The sequence below is a fragment of the Heterodontus francisci genome, chromosome 10, assembly GCF_036365525.1.
Source record: "Heterodontus francisci isolate sHetFra1 chromosome 10, sHetFra1.hap1, whole genome shotgun sequence".
NCBI classification, from domain to species: Eukaryota; Metazoa; Chordata; class Chondrichthyes; order Heterodontiformes; family Heterodontidae; genus Heterodontus; species Heterodontus francisci.
In genome coordinates this window covers 60,220,320-60,236,326 of record NC_090380.1, presented here as the reverse complement: position 1 = coordinate 60,236,326, position 16,007 = coordinate 60,220,320, and the positions used below count along the sequence as shown (strand labels likewise).

The following is a 16,007-nucleotide window of genomic DNA, read 5'->3' as shown; positions in this document are numbered from 1 at the left end:
GGGTGAGGGAAGGTGGCTGGGAAGGAAAGCAGGAAGTCCATGGTCACAACATCTTCAGCTTCCACTTGATGCCATATCTCAGAATGAGGGTGAGGAGGGAGTTGAGAAGGGGCATAAGCCTGTCACTTACCATCATCCCGGACAGCCTCAGCAATGCCTCTACACTGGGGAGACCAAATGAAGATTGGGTAATCGCTTTGTGGAACACCTCTGCTCAGTCCGCAAGCATGACCTCGAGCTTTCAGTTACTAGCCATTTCAATGCACCACCCTGCTCCCATACCAAAATTTATGTCCTTGGCCTTCTGCAGTGCTCCAGTGAACTTCGACGCAAGCTCGAGGAACAGCGTCTCATCTTCCCGATGAGGCACTCTACAGCCTTTTCGGCTCAACATTGAGTTCAACAATTTAAGAGCATGACTGGCTTTTTCCTTTTTTATAAATTTTCTTTTTTATTTTTTAACCATGGGCCTGTCTTAATCTTGTTTCTCAAGTTTTTGCTTTTGGACAGAGCTGTTCACCATTCTGTCATTAACACTCTCTCTGGATTAATGCGTTGTCTTTAAATATGACTATTAGCACTCCATTTGCCTTTGTTCCATGACATCTTTGTCATTTAATCTCTGCTGCTCTCTTCCTGATCATGCACTTTCCCTTTTGTTCTTCTTCCCCTCTCCCACTTTTCACTTGCTCAAAGCTTATGACATTTCTAACCTTTTCAAGTTCTGATGAAGGGTCACAGACCTGAAACGTTAACTCTGTTTCTCTCTCCACAGATGCTGCCAGACCTGCTGAATATTTCAACCACTTTCTCTTTTTATTTGCTCAGGCTCTGTTACTTCCAGACGAATTATGCGGAGCACTATCCACTTGAGGGTCTCAGAAGCTGGAGTCATGGAGGCCCCCCCACAACCCTGCTAGTTCTCTGGATCTCCTTGGTGTTATGTGATAACTTTTTGTGATTCATGTACACGGACACCCAGAACTGCAGCATTCTGCAGTCTCTCTCCATTTAAATAGTATTCTGCTTTTCTATTGTTCCTGCCAAAGTAGACAACCTCACATTTTCCTACATTATACTCTATCTAATTGAAAATTGCATTATACATTTTGTTCACTTGAGGCTATTATACACACATGCCAGCAGAGGGGCTGGAAAGTGAAAAAGAATAAAGAAGAATTCATTGTTATTCAACAGCATGCTGGCTCTGAATGATATCTCTTACTAAACTCGGCTAAACCTCACTCTGGTCCCAAGAGCACCACAATGGCGACAAGGTAAATAGAAAATAGTGAAAAACAGGAAACATTTCTTTCAGGTTATGAAAATTTCAGAAGGTTTTTGTTTACTTTTACAGATATCATTTAGTACTGTTAGAGTGACACATAGGAAGCTTGTACAGTGTATACACACACTCTGATCTCTACAAAATAACCATCCAATCAAGAAAAAAAAAACATTGGATCATTGCAGAGAAGCTTCCTCTGAAAAGAATGTGATTCCAGATCCTTATCATGCATTATCACTGCATTGCAGATCAATATGGTGTTGCCCATGCCCAATCTACCATCTTTTGATGTTGACTTAGAGCCATCATCTGTATCCCCATGTTGGCAAAAGTGGGGTCTTATTTTGTTTAGTTTTACAGCACTGTTTTTAGTTTTTCCACTGGACAGGGAATCTAAAACATGGGGACACAGTCTCAGGGTAAGGGGTCAATCATTCAAGACTGAGATGAGGAGAAATTACTTCACCCAAAGAGTTGTGAATCTTTGGAATTCTCTACCCCAAAGGGTTGTGGATGCTCCATCGCTGAATATATTTAAGGCTGGGATAGATAGATTTTTGGTCTCACCGGGAATTAAGGGATATGGGGAGCAGGCAGGAAAGTGGAATTGAAGCCCAAGATCAGTCATGATCGTATTGAATGACAGAGCAGGCTCGATGGGCCATATGGTCTACTTCTGCTCCTATTTCTTGTGTTCAAACTAGTTTTAAAACTATCAGGCCTAAAGACATGTTATCTTTTAATCTTTATCTTTTCGTGTGTGTGTATCTGTATGTGTGTGAGAGTGGATGAAGTTGTAAACATTTTCGGATCTTGTATAATAAACATTATCTTTCTTTTAAATTTATGAGAAAACCTGTCATTTGTCTGTTTGTTAATCATTTAAACACTCAGGGGTTAAAACAATTTGTTAAAATACACTGTCTTTTGTCAGTTTAGAGGTATAAAAGTGGAAATCATCTCTATCATCTCTCACCTGTCTGTAATATTCTTAACTCTAACCAAATAGATTCTGTCCTTAACTGCTCCAGGACATCCTCTCTCCAGCACTGTAATATTCTCCTTAATCAATTCTGCTCATCCTCCTCCTTTCTTTCCTTCCCTATCTTGTATCCAGGGATATTTACAATCCAATTCTACTTTTTTTTTAGCAAGTCCTCCATTAGTGCCACAACATCATATTCCCATTTGGCTATTAGTGCCTGCAGCTCAACAATCTTATTTAGAGGGCTGTGTGCATTTACGTACATGCACTATAAATTTGAATTAGATCTTACTGTATTTCCTCTTAGTCTGACCATACCTAATGCTTTACTATTTTTTACTCGAGTGCTATTTGTCTCTCCCAATCCTTTGTGCACCTTGTTGATCCTTTCTAATTCCCACACCCCTGCCAGGTTAATTTAAACCCTCCCTAACAGCACTAGAAAACTGCCCTGCGGGGTGAATGGTTACGGCTCTGTTGAGGTGCAACCTGTCCGGTCTGTACAGGTCCCGGAATCTAAAGCCCTCCCTCCTGCACCATTTCTCCAGCCACACATTCATCTGAACAATCCTCCTATTTCTATACTCATGGCTTTGTGGCACTGGGAGTAATCTGGAGATTACTACCTTTGAGGTCATGCTTTGTAATCTCTTTCCTAGCTCCCTAAAGTCTGCCTACAGGACCTCATCCCTGTTTCGACCGATGTTGTTGGTACCGATATGGACCGCAAACTCTGGCTGTACACCTTCACCATTCAGAGTGCTTTGCAATCATTCAGGGACACCCTTGACCCTGGCACCAGGGAGGCAACATACCATCCTGGAGTCATTTTGGCAGCTGCAGAAACCCCTGTCTTTTCCCTAATTTATAGAATTTCCTATCCCCTATACATCAGGAGTGTGATGGAATACTCTCCACCTGCCTGGATGGGTGCAGCTCCAACAACACTAAAGAAGCTCAACACCATCCAGGACAAAGTGGCCCGCTTGATTGGCACCCCATCCACAATCATTCACTCCCTCCATCACCGACACACAGTGCCAGCAGTGTGTACCATCTACAAGATGCACTGCAGCAATGCACCAAGACTTTAGACAGCACCTTCCAAACCCGTGACCTGTATCACCTAGAAGGACAAGAGCAGCAGATGCATGGGAACACCACCACCTGCAAGTTCCCCTCCAAGCCACCCACCATCCTGACTTGGAACTATATCGCTGTTCCTTCACTGTTGCTGGGTCAAAACCCTGGAGCTCCCTTCTTAACAGCATTGTGGGTGTACCTAGCCCACATGGACTGCAGCAGTTCAAGAAGGCAGCTGACCACCACCTCCTCAAGGGCAATTAGGGATGGGCAATAAACGCTGTCCTAGCCAGCAATGCCCACATCCCATGAACAAATAAATAAATAATCACTATTGCTTTTTCAATCTTCCAGCATTCCCACAGTGCAACTGAGCCATCTGCGGTGCCTTGGATTTGGCTCTGGCTGCACTCCCCAGAGGAACCATCACTCTCACCAGTATTCAGAACTGAATACTGGTTAGAGATGCTCTCAGGGGACTTCTGCGCTACCTGTCTGGTCCTACTTGATTGTCTGGCAGCCACCCATTCCCCATCTGCTTTCATTCTCTTAAACTGTGGGGTGACATCATCCAGACATGTGCTATCCTTGAAACTCTTAGCATCGCAGATACACCACAGTGACATCAGCTGCTGCTCAAGCCCTAAAACTGGAGTTCGAGCTGCTCATGTGGCTGTACAGGACATGTGAAACATCCTAGAGATCCCACTTAATGCAGGATGTGCACTCCATGGGACAGAACTGCCCTGCCATGCCTCTATTTATTCGACTATCTGAACTTACCAGAAATAAGCCGAAGACTGAAAAAAATATTCTTATCAACTTTTTCCTGTCTCTTTGGGAGAGCCAACCATTTTATCCCACTTTTTTGCTGTTTCCTCATAGCGCTGTGTTTTTTCCCTCAGGTATATGTCCAATTCCCTTGTGAAAGTTATTATTGAAACTGCTTCCACTACCCTTTCATGCAGTGCAATCCAGATCACAAAAATGTTTGGAAAGCATGCGATCCAGTGTTATCCTTTGGTTGAAATGGTGCACACTGGGAGGTGGGGGTGTACTCAGGCTTGGCTAAAGAATTTAGATTGGGGGCGGCTGTTTGAGGGTAAATCAACATCTGACATGTGGGAGTCTTTCAAACGTCAGCTGATTAGAATCCAGGACCAGCATGTTCCTGTGAGGAAGAAAGACAAGTATGGCAAGTTTCGGGAAGTTTGGATAACATGGGATATTGTGAGCCTCGTCAAAAAGAAAAAGGAAGCATTTGTAAGGGCTGGAAGGCCAGGAACAGACGAAGCACTTGAGGAATATAAAGACAGTAGGAAGGAACTTAAGCAAGGAGTTAGAAGGGCTAAAAGGGGTCATGAAAAGTCATTGGCAAACAGGATTAAGGAAAATCCCAAGGCTTTTTATACATATATAAAGAGCAAGAGGGTAACCAGGGAAAGGATTGGCCCACTCAAAGACAGAGATGGGAATCTATGTGTGGAGCCAGAGGAAATGGGTGAGGTACTAAATGAGTACTTTGCATCAGTATTCACCAAAGAGAAGGACTTGGTGGATGATGAGCCTAGGGAAGGGAGTGCAGACAGTCTCAGTCATCTCATTATCAAAAAGGAGGAGGTGTTGGGTGTCTTGCAAAGCATTAAGGTAGATAAGTCCCCAGGGCCTGATGGGATCTACCCTAGAATACTGAGGGAGGCAAGGGAAGAAATTGCTGGGGCCTTGACAGAAAACTTTGCCTCCTCATTGGCTACAGGTGATGTCCCAAGGAACTGGAGAATAGCCAATGTTGTGCCTTTGTTTAAGAAGAGTGGCAAGGATAATCCAGGAAATTATAGGCCGGTGAGCCTTACGTCAGTGGTAGGGAAACTATTCGAGAGGATTATTCGGGACAGGATTTACTCCCATTTGGAAACGAATGAACTTATTAGCGAGAGACAACATAGTTTTGTGAAGGGGAGGTCATGTCTTACTAATTTGATTGAGTTTTTTGAGGAAGTGACGAAGATGATTGGTGAAGGAAGGGCAGTGGATGTTATCTATATGGACTTTAGTAAAGCCTTTGACAAGGTATGCCTTTGACATGGCAGACTGGTACAAAAGGTGATGTCACACGGGATAAGAGGTGAGCTGGCAAGAGGGATACAGAACTGGCTCGGTCATAGAAGACAGAGGGTATCAGTGGATGGGTGTTTTTCTGAATGGAGGGATGTGACTAGTGGTGTTTCACAGGGATCAGTGCTGGGACCTTTGCTGTTTGTAGTATATATAAATGATTTGGAGGAAAATGTAGCTGGTCTGATTAGTAAGTTTGCGGACGACACAAAGGTTGGTGGAATTGCGGATAATGATGAGGATTGTCAAAGGATACAGCAGGATATAGATTGGTTGGAGACTTGGGCAGAGAAATGGCAGATGGAGTTTAATCTGGACAAATGTGAGGTAATGCATTTTGGAAGGTCTAATGCAGCTGGGAGGTATACAGTAAATGGCAGAACCCTTAGGAGTATTGACAGGCAGAGAGATCTGGGCGTACAGGTCCACAGGTCACTGAAAGTGGCAACACAGGTGGATAAGGTAGTCAAGAAGGCATTCGGCATGCTTGCCTTCATCGGTCGGGGCATAGAGTATCAAAATTGGCAAGTCATGTTGCAGCTGTACAGAACCTTAGTTAGGCCACACTTAGAATATTGCATGCAATTCTGGTCACCACACTACCAGAAGGACATGGAGGCTTTGGAGAGGGTACAGAGGAGGTTTACCAGGATGTTGCCTGGTCTGGAGGGCATTAGCTATGAGGAGAGGTTGGAAAAACTCGGATTGTTTTCACTGGAATGACGGAGGTGGAGGGGCGACATGATAGAGGTTTACAAAGTTATGAGCGGCATGGACAGAGTGGATAGTCAGAAGCTTTTTCCCAGGGTGGAAGAGTCAGTTACTAGGGGACATAGGTTTAAGGTGCGAGGGGCAAAGTTTAGAGGGCATGTGCGAGGCAAGTTTTTTACACAGAGGGTGGTGAGTGCCTGGAACTTGCTACCAGGGGAGGTGGTGGAAGCAGATACGATAGCGACGTTTAAGAGACATCTTGACAAATACATGAATAGGATGGGAATAGAGGGATATGGGCCCTGGAAGTGCAGAAGGTTTTAGTTTAGGCAGGCATCAAGATCGGCGCAGACTTGGAGGGCCGAATGGCCTGTTCCTGTGCTGTACTGTTCTTTGTTCTTTGTAAAATTGCTATAATTTATATAGCAATTCAAAATATTAGATATTTTGTATTTAAAATTGCTATAATAGGTATAAAGACTTAAATTTCAAGACAGATAAAGTAAAGTTTGTCTTTCTTTAAACAAGCTGCTGGCACTGCTTGCAAAAGATCAGGTCTTCCATGTCTAATTTATCTGTAACTATGCACATGTTGAAATGTCACAGGAATGGTATAAATACATGAGGAAAAGATGTAACTCTGAGTCACCTCTTAGAGTGGTCTGAGAGGACTTCCTTGTATGCATACTTGTAAAATAAAGTGCTGCTTGATTCCCTTAAAGCTGACTTGGACGTGTCCAGTGTCTTTAGAAACTCCACAACGTGGTGATCAGGATCAGGGCTAAGAACACAAGGAAGCATGGAAAAGGTGGTGCAGATATACAAGTCACTAAAATTAGCAAAACTTCTTCATAAGACCACTAAAAAGCAAACAAAGCACTGTGGATTATTTCGAAGGAGCTATAACTGAAAAACAGAGAACCTATGTTAAACTCATATCAATACTTGTTAGACTGCACTTAAGATGACTGCGCTCTTTGGGTCCCCATGTTATAAAAAGAGTTGCTCAAGAAGGTGCAAAAAAGATTTATCGAGATAATACCACTTTCAAGAAAGATTAAACAGGCAGAGACTTTTTTCTTTGGAAAAACAAAGGCTGAGGGATAACCTAAATGTAGGTCTTTAAACTTATGAAGCATTTTGATAAGAATAGCATCGAGAAGATGTTTCCACTTGTAAATGAGATCAAAACTAAGGACCATAAATATAAGACAGTCACCAATAAATCCAGTAGGGAATTCAAGTAAAACTTCTTTACACAATGAGTGGTAAATATGTGGAGCTTACTACTACAAGCAATCGTTGAGGTGAATAGCATAAATGTATTTAAGGAGAGGCTAAACAAACACATGAAAGAGAAAGGAATAGTGTTAGATGAAGAGCAGTGGGAGGAGGTTCATTTGGAACATAAACACTGCCGTAGACAGGTTAGGTCAAGCGGCCTGTTTCTGAGCTGTAGATTCTATAATTCTATGTTATTTGGCTTATCAAACCAGTACATAATCCAGTCTAATGCAATACATACTAATGACTACAATGGTGATAGGGAGGAGATTCTTTCCATAATTATACCAATAGCACTAAAAACAGTACTACTGGTCATTTATTTTATTCCTGTTCTTGGGACCATGATGTGCATGATTTGGCTACTGTGTTTGTCTACATAACAAATATTTCATTAGTTGTAAAGTAGTTTGGTACATCCTGCAATATGGTATATAAATGGCAGGACTGCTTTTCACAGTAAATACTACTTTAACAAAAAAACTGAGCTCCAGACAAATCCTGAATGTTAATTACACTTGAAATAAATAACTATTCCACTACTCTACAGACATTAATGATTTTTGACCCACCTGTCACTTGTACCTTGTTGATGACAGACCAGTAACTCTCTTCTTGGGTGAATCAGGTAAAGGAAGGGATCAGTGTCAGTCTCTTCTGTTTTTGCTGGGTTTCATAATGCAGACAGACGTCACTAACACCTAAAGCCACAGAACACAGCCTGTTTAAATGCATCTGGATTGATCTTTGGAGGCAGTCTATTCTAAAGCTCTGTGGTTTTCTGTGTGAGTAAATAGCTTCACTAAATAGACCTGTTGAAATGACTGTTTGACCAGTGGTGTCTATCCCATTGATAAAAGCTGATGAATGTACCTGGAAAATGAGCACTGGGACATCACATATATGATAATTGTCGAGCTGATTTCTAAACATTTTTGACATATTTAGAATCATAGAATAATAAAGGAGGCCATTTGGACCATCATGCCTGTGCTGGCTGTACGAAGAGATATCTAATTCATCCCAGTCCCCGACTCTTAATCCATAGTCTTGTAAATTTCTTCCCTTCAAGTATTTATCCACTTCCTTTCTGAAAGATATCAATTGATCTGCTTCTACCCACCATTCAGGCAGCGTATTCCAGATCACAACATGTAAAAAAATGTTTCCTTATGTTGCCTCTGGTTCTTTTGCCAATTAGCTTAAACTGTGTCCTCTGTTTATGATCCCTTGCATCACTGGAAACAGTTTCTCCTTATTTAGTCCATCAAAACCTTTCATGATTTTGAACACTTCTATGAAATTTCCTCTTTAACTTCTCTACTATAAGGAGAACAACTCCAGCTCCTCCAGTCTCTCCACATAACTGAAGTCCCTCAAACCTGTTGCCATTCTAGTAAATCTCCTTTGTGCAGTCTTTAAGGCCTTGACATCCTTCCTGTACTGTGGTGCTCAGAATTGAACACAATACTCCAGCTGAGGCCTAACCAATGTTTTATTAAAAAATTATCATAATTTTCTTGGTTTTGTACTGTTTGCCTCTATTAATAAAGCCAAGGATCCCATTTGCTCTTTTAACAACTTTCTCAACTTGCCCTGCCACCTGCAAAGACTTGTGTACATACACCCCAAGGTCTCTGTTCTTGCACTCCATTGAAAATTACATCATTTAGTTTATATTGCCTCTCCTCATTCTTTCTACCAAAATGTATCACTTCACACTTCTCTGTGTTAAATTCCATCTGCCATGTGTCTGCCCATTTTACCAGTCTGTCTATGTCCTCCTGAAATCTATTACTATCCTCCTCATTGTTTACTACATTTCTGAGCTGAGTTTCATCAGGAAATTTTTTAATTATTTCCTGTGTACCGAAGTCCAAAAGGGCTGTTGTTGTAATACTGACCCTGACCTCCCTCCAGTCCCAAAAAACAACCGTTTGCACTACTCTCTGCTTTCTGTCCCTTAACCAATTTTGCATCCACATGGGTACTCTTTCTTTAATCCCATGGACCGTAATATTGCATACAAGTCTATTATGTGATACTTCATTAAATGTCTTTTGAAAGCCTATATGCACAACATCAACCTCACCACCCTGATCAATTCTTTCCATTACTTCATCAAAGAACTCAAACAAGTGAGAGAAATATGATTTGCCTTTTGTAAATCCATGCTGACTTTCATTTATTTGCCCAGTTATTTTTCAAGTCCTGTGATTTCCTCGGGACTGGAGTGAGCTTTATCCAGGTTTGGTATAAGACACGTGAGACAGAGATTGAGACAGCAGCTGCTGTTGAACATAAAGGCTTCTTCTTTATTCTGTTTTACTTTCACTTTCCTTTTGCTAGCATGTGTGTTCTACAGCAGCCTCTGGGGTGCACAATGCACCGATGCAATTGCAAATTCAAAACACTACAACACTACAAGTACCAGTTAATTTTCTCCTGCTTTATTGTCTCTAAAAGTTTCCTCACCACCAATTTTCGGTTGACTGGCTTGTATTTGCCAATTTATCACTCTCCGCTTTTTGAACAGGCGTGTAGCATTTGCAATTCTCCAGTCCTCTGGCACCTTTTATTATTTATATGCTTATACAAAGACTTTTGGCATCCCTTTTATGTTAGCTGTTAATCTATACTCACACTCTCTCTTTGCCCCTCTTATTCCCTTTCTGAGATCTCTTCCGTACTTTCTGTATTCAGCTTGGTTCTCTATGTATTATCAACTTTACACTTGTTGGGAACGTGTATTTAACAGGACTAGAAAAGGAAGGAAGAACTTGCACTGATATAGCACCTTTTATGTCCTCAGGACATCCTAAAGCAATTGACAGCCAATGAAGTACGTTAAAATGAAGTCATTATTGTAATGTCAGCAATCATAGCAGTCAGTTTGCAAGATTCATAAACAACAATGAGATAAATGACCAGATAGTGGCCGATGAATTCATCTGTGTCAGGAGAAAGAGAGAGGAGGAGGAGGGGGAGGCAGAGAAGCAATTGCTGAATGTAGAATGTTTGTTTTCCTGTTAATTCTTATTCTTTCCATTCAGTTGGTGAACTATACTTAAACTGATGAAACTGAAAGTAGGAAAAAAAGTTTCAAAAGTATTGCTGAGAATTTCAAATTATTTAAAGGAACATTTTCTATTTTTCATTTATTCTTTCATGGGATGTGGGTGTCGCTGGCAAGGCCAGCATTTGTTGCCCATCCCTTGACAACTGAGTGGCTTGTTAGGCAATTTCAGAGGCAGTTAAGAGTCAACCACATTGTTGTGGGTCTGGAATCAGATGTAGGCCAGACCAGGTAAGGATGACAGATTTCCATCTCTAAAGGACATTAGTGAACCAGATAGGTTTTTCCAACAATCAATGATAGCTACATGGCACCATTACTGAGAGTAGCTTTCAATTCCAGAGTTTTTAAATTAATTAATTGAATTTATTAATTGAATTCAAATTCCACCAGCTGCTGTGGTGGGATTGGAACCTGTGTCCCCAGGGCATTAGCCTGGGCCTATGGATTACTAGTTCAGTTACATTACCACAAAGTCATCATCTCCCCATGCGAGCCCCCAAAATGGTGGGCAGGAAGCACACACTTATTTCCAGCAGAAATCTGTTGCCCTCCATAGTGAGAAAGGAGGCTTGTGCTGAGGGCAGGAATGTACACCAGCAACATTGAACAAGAGAAAGATGAGGACCTGTTGTAGATTATTGACCAAACCAGTGCTTCACTTGTTATGTGCTGAACTTGCCAGTTCAACATGCCACTAAGCATTAAGAAGGCCCCCCTTACATGCCTGAACATGGACCTATGAAGAGCAGGAGTAATCTACAAGAACAGAGGCTAGGAATCATGTGGCGGGTAACTCATCTGAAATAAAAACAAGAAATGCTGTGAACCACTCAGCAGGTCTGGCAGCATCTGTGGAAAGAGAAGCAGAGTTAACGTTTCGGGTCAGTGACCCTTCTTCGGAACGGGTAACTCATCTCCTGACCCCTCAAAGCCTGTCCACCATCTACAAGGCACAGGTCAGGTGTTTGATGGAATACTCTCCACTTGCCTGGATGGGTGCCGCTCCAACAACACTCAAGAAGCGCGACACCATCCAGGACAAAGCAGCCCGCTTGATTGGCACCCCTTTCTCAAACATTCACTCCCTCCACCACCGCCGCACAGTGGCAGCAGTGTGTACCAACTACACGATGCACTGCAGCAACACACCAAGGCTCCTTACTCAGCACCTTCCAAACCCACAACCTCTACCCCTAGAAGGACAAGGGCAGCAATTGCATGGGAACACCACCACCTACAAGTTCCCCTCCAAGTCACACACCATCCTGACTTGGAACTATATTGCTGTTCCTTTACTGTAGCTGGGTCAAAATCCTGGAGCACCCTTCCTAACAGCACTATGGGTGTACCTAGCCCACATGGACTGCAGCTGTTCAAGAGGGTGGCTCACTGCCACCTCCTCAAGGGCAATTAGGGATGGGCAATAAATTCTGTCCTAGCCAGCGACGTTCACATCCCACAAATGAATAAGAAAAAATACGATCTGCTCCCACTCCCTCTCCTGGACACCAATCTTACCCCCCTGCCCCGACCTGTACCTTGCACCCAAATTTTACCCATTCTGATTTTACTTATGTTGATTGAGGTATAAATATTTCCCAAGACAGCCGAAGAACACTTCTGTTCTCCTTAGAATAGTGAAATATGATCTTTTACATCCAGAGGGCAGACTGGACTTCAGTTTAACACCTCATCCAAAAGATGGCACCACCAACAATTTAGCACTCTTTCAGTATCACGCTGCAGTCCCTGCCTAGGTTACAGACTCACAGGCAAGAGTGCTATCACAGAAACAGGACGGCTACCCTATATAGATAATGGTACAATATTTAGATTAGATCTTGGCCAAGTCTGAATACTATTCCTGAGATAGGCTTCCTCTTAAGCATAAATTTTAACTCTCTTGTCAGTAAGTGAAAAGTAGGTGAGAGAAATTAGCTCGGGTACTTTTCTGCATTGATGTAATATGTTGCCTAAGGTGCCAATCAGGAATGAAAGCTTCACTTAGCATGTATAGCTTTCATTGATGATAACGCTGCCTCTTTGTCTTGCTTCTCAAATTATAAAAGACAGAGAAATTCCGGAAATACATTGTACAGTTGTGGAAAAGAGTAGGGGAGAAGAGGTGGGGGAGCCAGAGGAACAGTTGCTGAATACAAAAGATTTGCTTTCTGGTTCATTCTTCTCCTTTCCATTCAGTTGGTGAATCGATTAAACTGAAAGTAGGAAAAGGAGTTTTGAAAAATATTGCTGAGAATTTCAAATTATTTAAAAGAACATTGTTTCTATGACAAAATAAAACTTTGGTAAACCATTTTATATTTGTTGGTAACACAGGGCATGGAAGCACAAATCTTACAGAAATGCAGTATTACACTACTTGCATGTGAAATAATCAGAGCCTGGGAATTATATTCTCCAGTTTCATCCATTTCAGTGGTGGGCAACAGCAAAGTCAGTTCACTTTCCTTCAACTGATGACTTCCCTAAAGATTATTATTGCTGCATTTATATTGGCAAAAATGTGGGCCAATTAACACAGAAAGAGATTCTACTCTTTCAATGTCAGACGATGTGTAAAATCATGAATATAACAGGGACCAGAAAATACATGTGCTTCATTTGTATGGCGCCAGTCAATTGCAACTGACTTGTTTAAAGGGCACCTGGAATCATTGCGTATATGCTGTGCCTATGGCTAATGATGATCTGTACATCCCCTATATTTATATAATAATTTTGTTACTGATTTCAAAGCAAGGAGTCATTTGAAAAAGTCATTATAAGGTGTCAAGTCCAAAATGGGAAATATGCAAAGAAAGCCGCAATTCCAAGATTTTACGACCTCTCAAATGAAAATGTAAAGATTGTTAACTGTTTCTGTTACTGTTACTTCAAAAGAAATGTTGAATCTTTCCTTGTGGGCCTAGATGTGTACTGCTGCTCCCCTTTCTGCACAAGGAAAGATTTAAAAAAAAACACCCTGTTTGGGCCTCTCTAGATCTTGGTTCCTCTTCCCTCTAGGTTGACATGGCAGAAAAGACACAATAGCTTCCTGCTCAGGCCATTGAATTAAAATTGCAGTCAGGTCCTGATGACACCTTTAGGACCCAACGTATGTCTGCAAAGAAGGACCCTGCTGGTTTTGGATGGGTGTAAGTAACATGGACCATTCTTGCGTCTCCAGGTGGCACAAGAAAAGTTTAAGATGCCCCTGTTCCAGCCTCCCTCCTTCCGCTTAACTCCTGTGAGACCCTCACAAAACAACTCTCCACAACTTAGCTTTCTGCTAGTGAGCCTTCCTATGATGCCAGCTAGCAGCCTCTTGCTGCCTGAACTGCTTCTCCCACCTACTGACCAGCTGAATGGCAGCATGCAAGTGAGTGCTGGAAGTTAAAATCTCTCAGGCCTCACTGCCACTGTCGGTAGTGTTTGGCACTGACATCGCTCCCCCATCCCCACCTGCTCAAATTCTGTTCCCAGTTAATATTTGAAATATGTTGAGACTTTGAAATATGTTGAGCACTTCCCATACCTTGGTAGCCACCATTGACTAGGAGATCCAACACTGGATCAGCTGTGCCAGCTCAGCCTTCTACAAACTTTGGCAGTGAGTGTTTGACAACAAAGACCTCCGCAAGTCAACTAAAGTCCTAGTGTACAGAGCAGTTGTCATCACCACATTCCTGTACTGCAGTGAGACCAGGACTGTATATCAGTGACACTTAAGAGCACTTGTGTTGCACATTCTCTATGGCTTCAGTATCATCTCTATAATGAGGCACTCAAAAACTTAACCAAATACTCTCACTGAGAGTTGAGAAAACAGGACTAGAGAGGGAAACAGTTTTCGGCCATCTGGATACAGTGTCCAGTCCAACGAAGTTGATTTCGCAGGAGTTTTGCCTGAATGCTTGCGGACGTGGTTTCAAGAAGGATGCTAGTATTTGTTTGACAATCCTCCCATTGAATCTAGAGGATGCGGCGGAGGCATTGTTGTTGAAATTTCTCTAGTGCTCTTATGGGGGAGCTCTTTTTCCTCCCAAATCTGTAGGATGAGTGCATGGAGTCTTGAAGTGAGCAAAAGCCCACCAGCGTTGAAGACCTCAGCTGGAATACCATCAGGGCTGCAGGCTTTGTTGGTTTTCATCAGTTTGATTGATTATTGCAGGTCTCCCATCGATGGTGGTTCACCTGTGGATTCTATTACAGGTTACTGGGGTTTAGCCTGAAGAGTATCAGCTGTCACTGTGGATTCACTGTTGAGGGGTTGTTGAAAATGTTCTTTCCAGTGTTTACAGATGGCATTGTCATCCTGAAGAAAAGTGACACCATCCTGTGAGCGAAGGGGATTTTGTCTATTTGACGTTGGTCTATAGATGGTCCTGGTGGCTCCAAAAAAACTTTGCATATCATGATTGTCGGCATATTGTTGGATCTCTCTGGCTTTCTCTTCCCAACACTTGTCCTATATCGTCTGGATTTGTCTTTAGGTGTCAGCCTTGAGCTATTTGAATGCTGTCTTCTTGACTTGTGACCTTGGGTTGTTCTACCAGGCAATGAATGCTGCTCGTTTTTGTTCCAGGAGCTCACATATTTCAGCATTATTTTCATTGAACCAGTCCTGGGTGACGATAATGCCCGAACCCAATGGTCTGGACACAGGAATCCAGTACAGCTGACTTTATTTATTCCCACTGTTTTGAAATTAAGTTGGATGTGTAAAGATTTTTCAGATTGGTTGTGAGCTGCACTTGGAATTCCTCTCTTCGCTCGGGCTGCTTTAGGGCTGAGACATTGATCTTCTTCCTCTTAGACTTTTGGGTCATACAAGGTCTTGGTGCAAGGTGGAAGTTCATCACCAAACAAACAAGTCGATGATCTGGCCATGGCCAGGCTACAGAAGAAGGCTGATTGGTGTACACAACCAAATGTTTGATGCGCCAGAAAGCTTGGAGAAAGCCTACACTCAATGTCAAGGTGCATGGAGGAGTCCAGCTCCAACTTAGCACAGAGCCCCCTATTTCTAACATGTAATCGCCATCAGGACACCTGGGACCCCACCATGATGCACTGTCTGATGGGCCATGCCAAAGCTTCCATTGCAGCACAAACTGCTTCCATCAAAGATCTGAATGTTGCAGTGGAAGCTCAGACTGCTGCCTTCATGACTCTGGATACCCACTTTCAAAGTGGCTTCCAGAGCATCACATCAGTCCATCAATTTGTTCTCCAGCAGATCAGTAGGATTGCTGAGGCATCGCCCTGGGAGAGTGGACAAGAACCTACTGTCCTCTCTCAGGATGACAGCATTCCTGTTCCCACCCCGTCTCTCTGCCAGTGCCCTTGCTCTTGCCTGTGGTCAGTCAGCCCAGACTACTGCAGCCCAGGACGAGGTAGTGCATGCTGCACCCGAGTCTTCAAGCTCAGAACTGTTTGAGACACCCTGAAAGCCATCTGCA

At 42.7% G+C, this 16,007-nt stretch overlaps 1 protein-coding gene across 1 annotated transcript in view; it reads right to left on the bottom strand.

The window, feature by feature from the left end:
* The window catches only part of LOC137374458 (cell surface glycoprotein CD200 receptor 2-like), a 69,848-nt gene extending 61,710 nt beyond the window's left edge, over window positions 1–8,138 (bottom strand). The window contains exons 1-2 of the mRNA XM_068040596.1: window positions 8,039–8,138; window positions 6,832–6,963 (exon numbers count right to left, since the gene is read on the bottom strand). The gene's annotated coding sequence lies outside the window, so the exon portion shown is untranslated. The remainder of the gene's footprint in view (window positions 1–6,831; window positions 6,964–8,038) is intronic.
* Window positions 8,139–16,007: the final 7,869 nt, after the last annotated feature.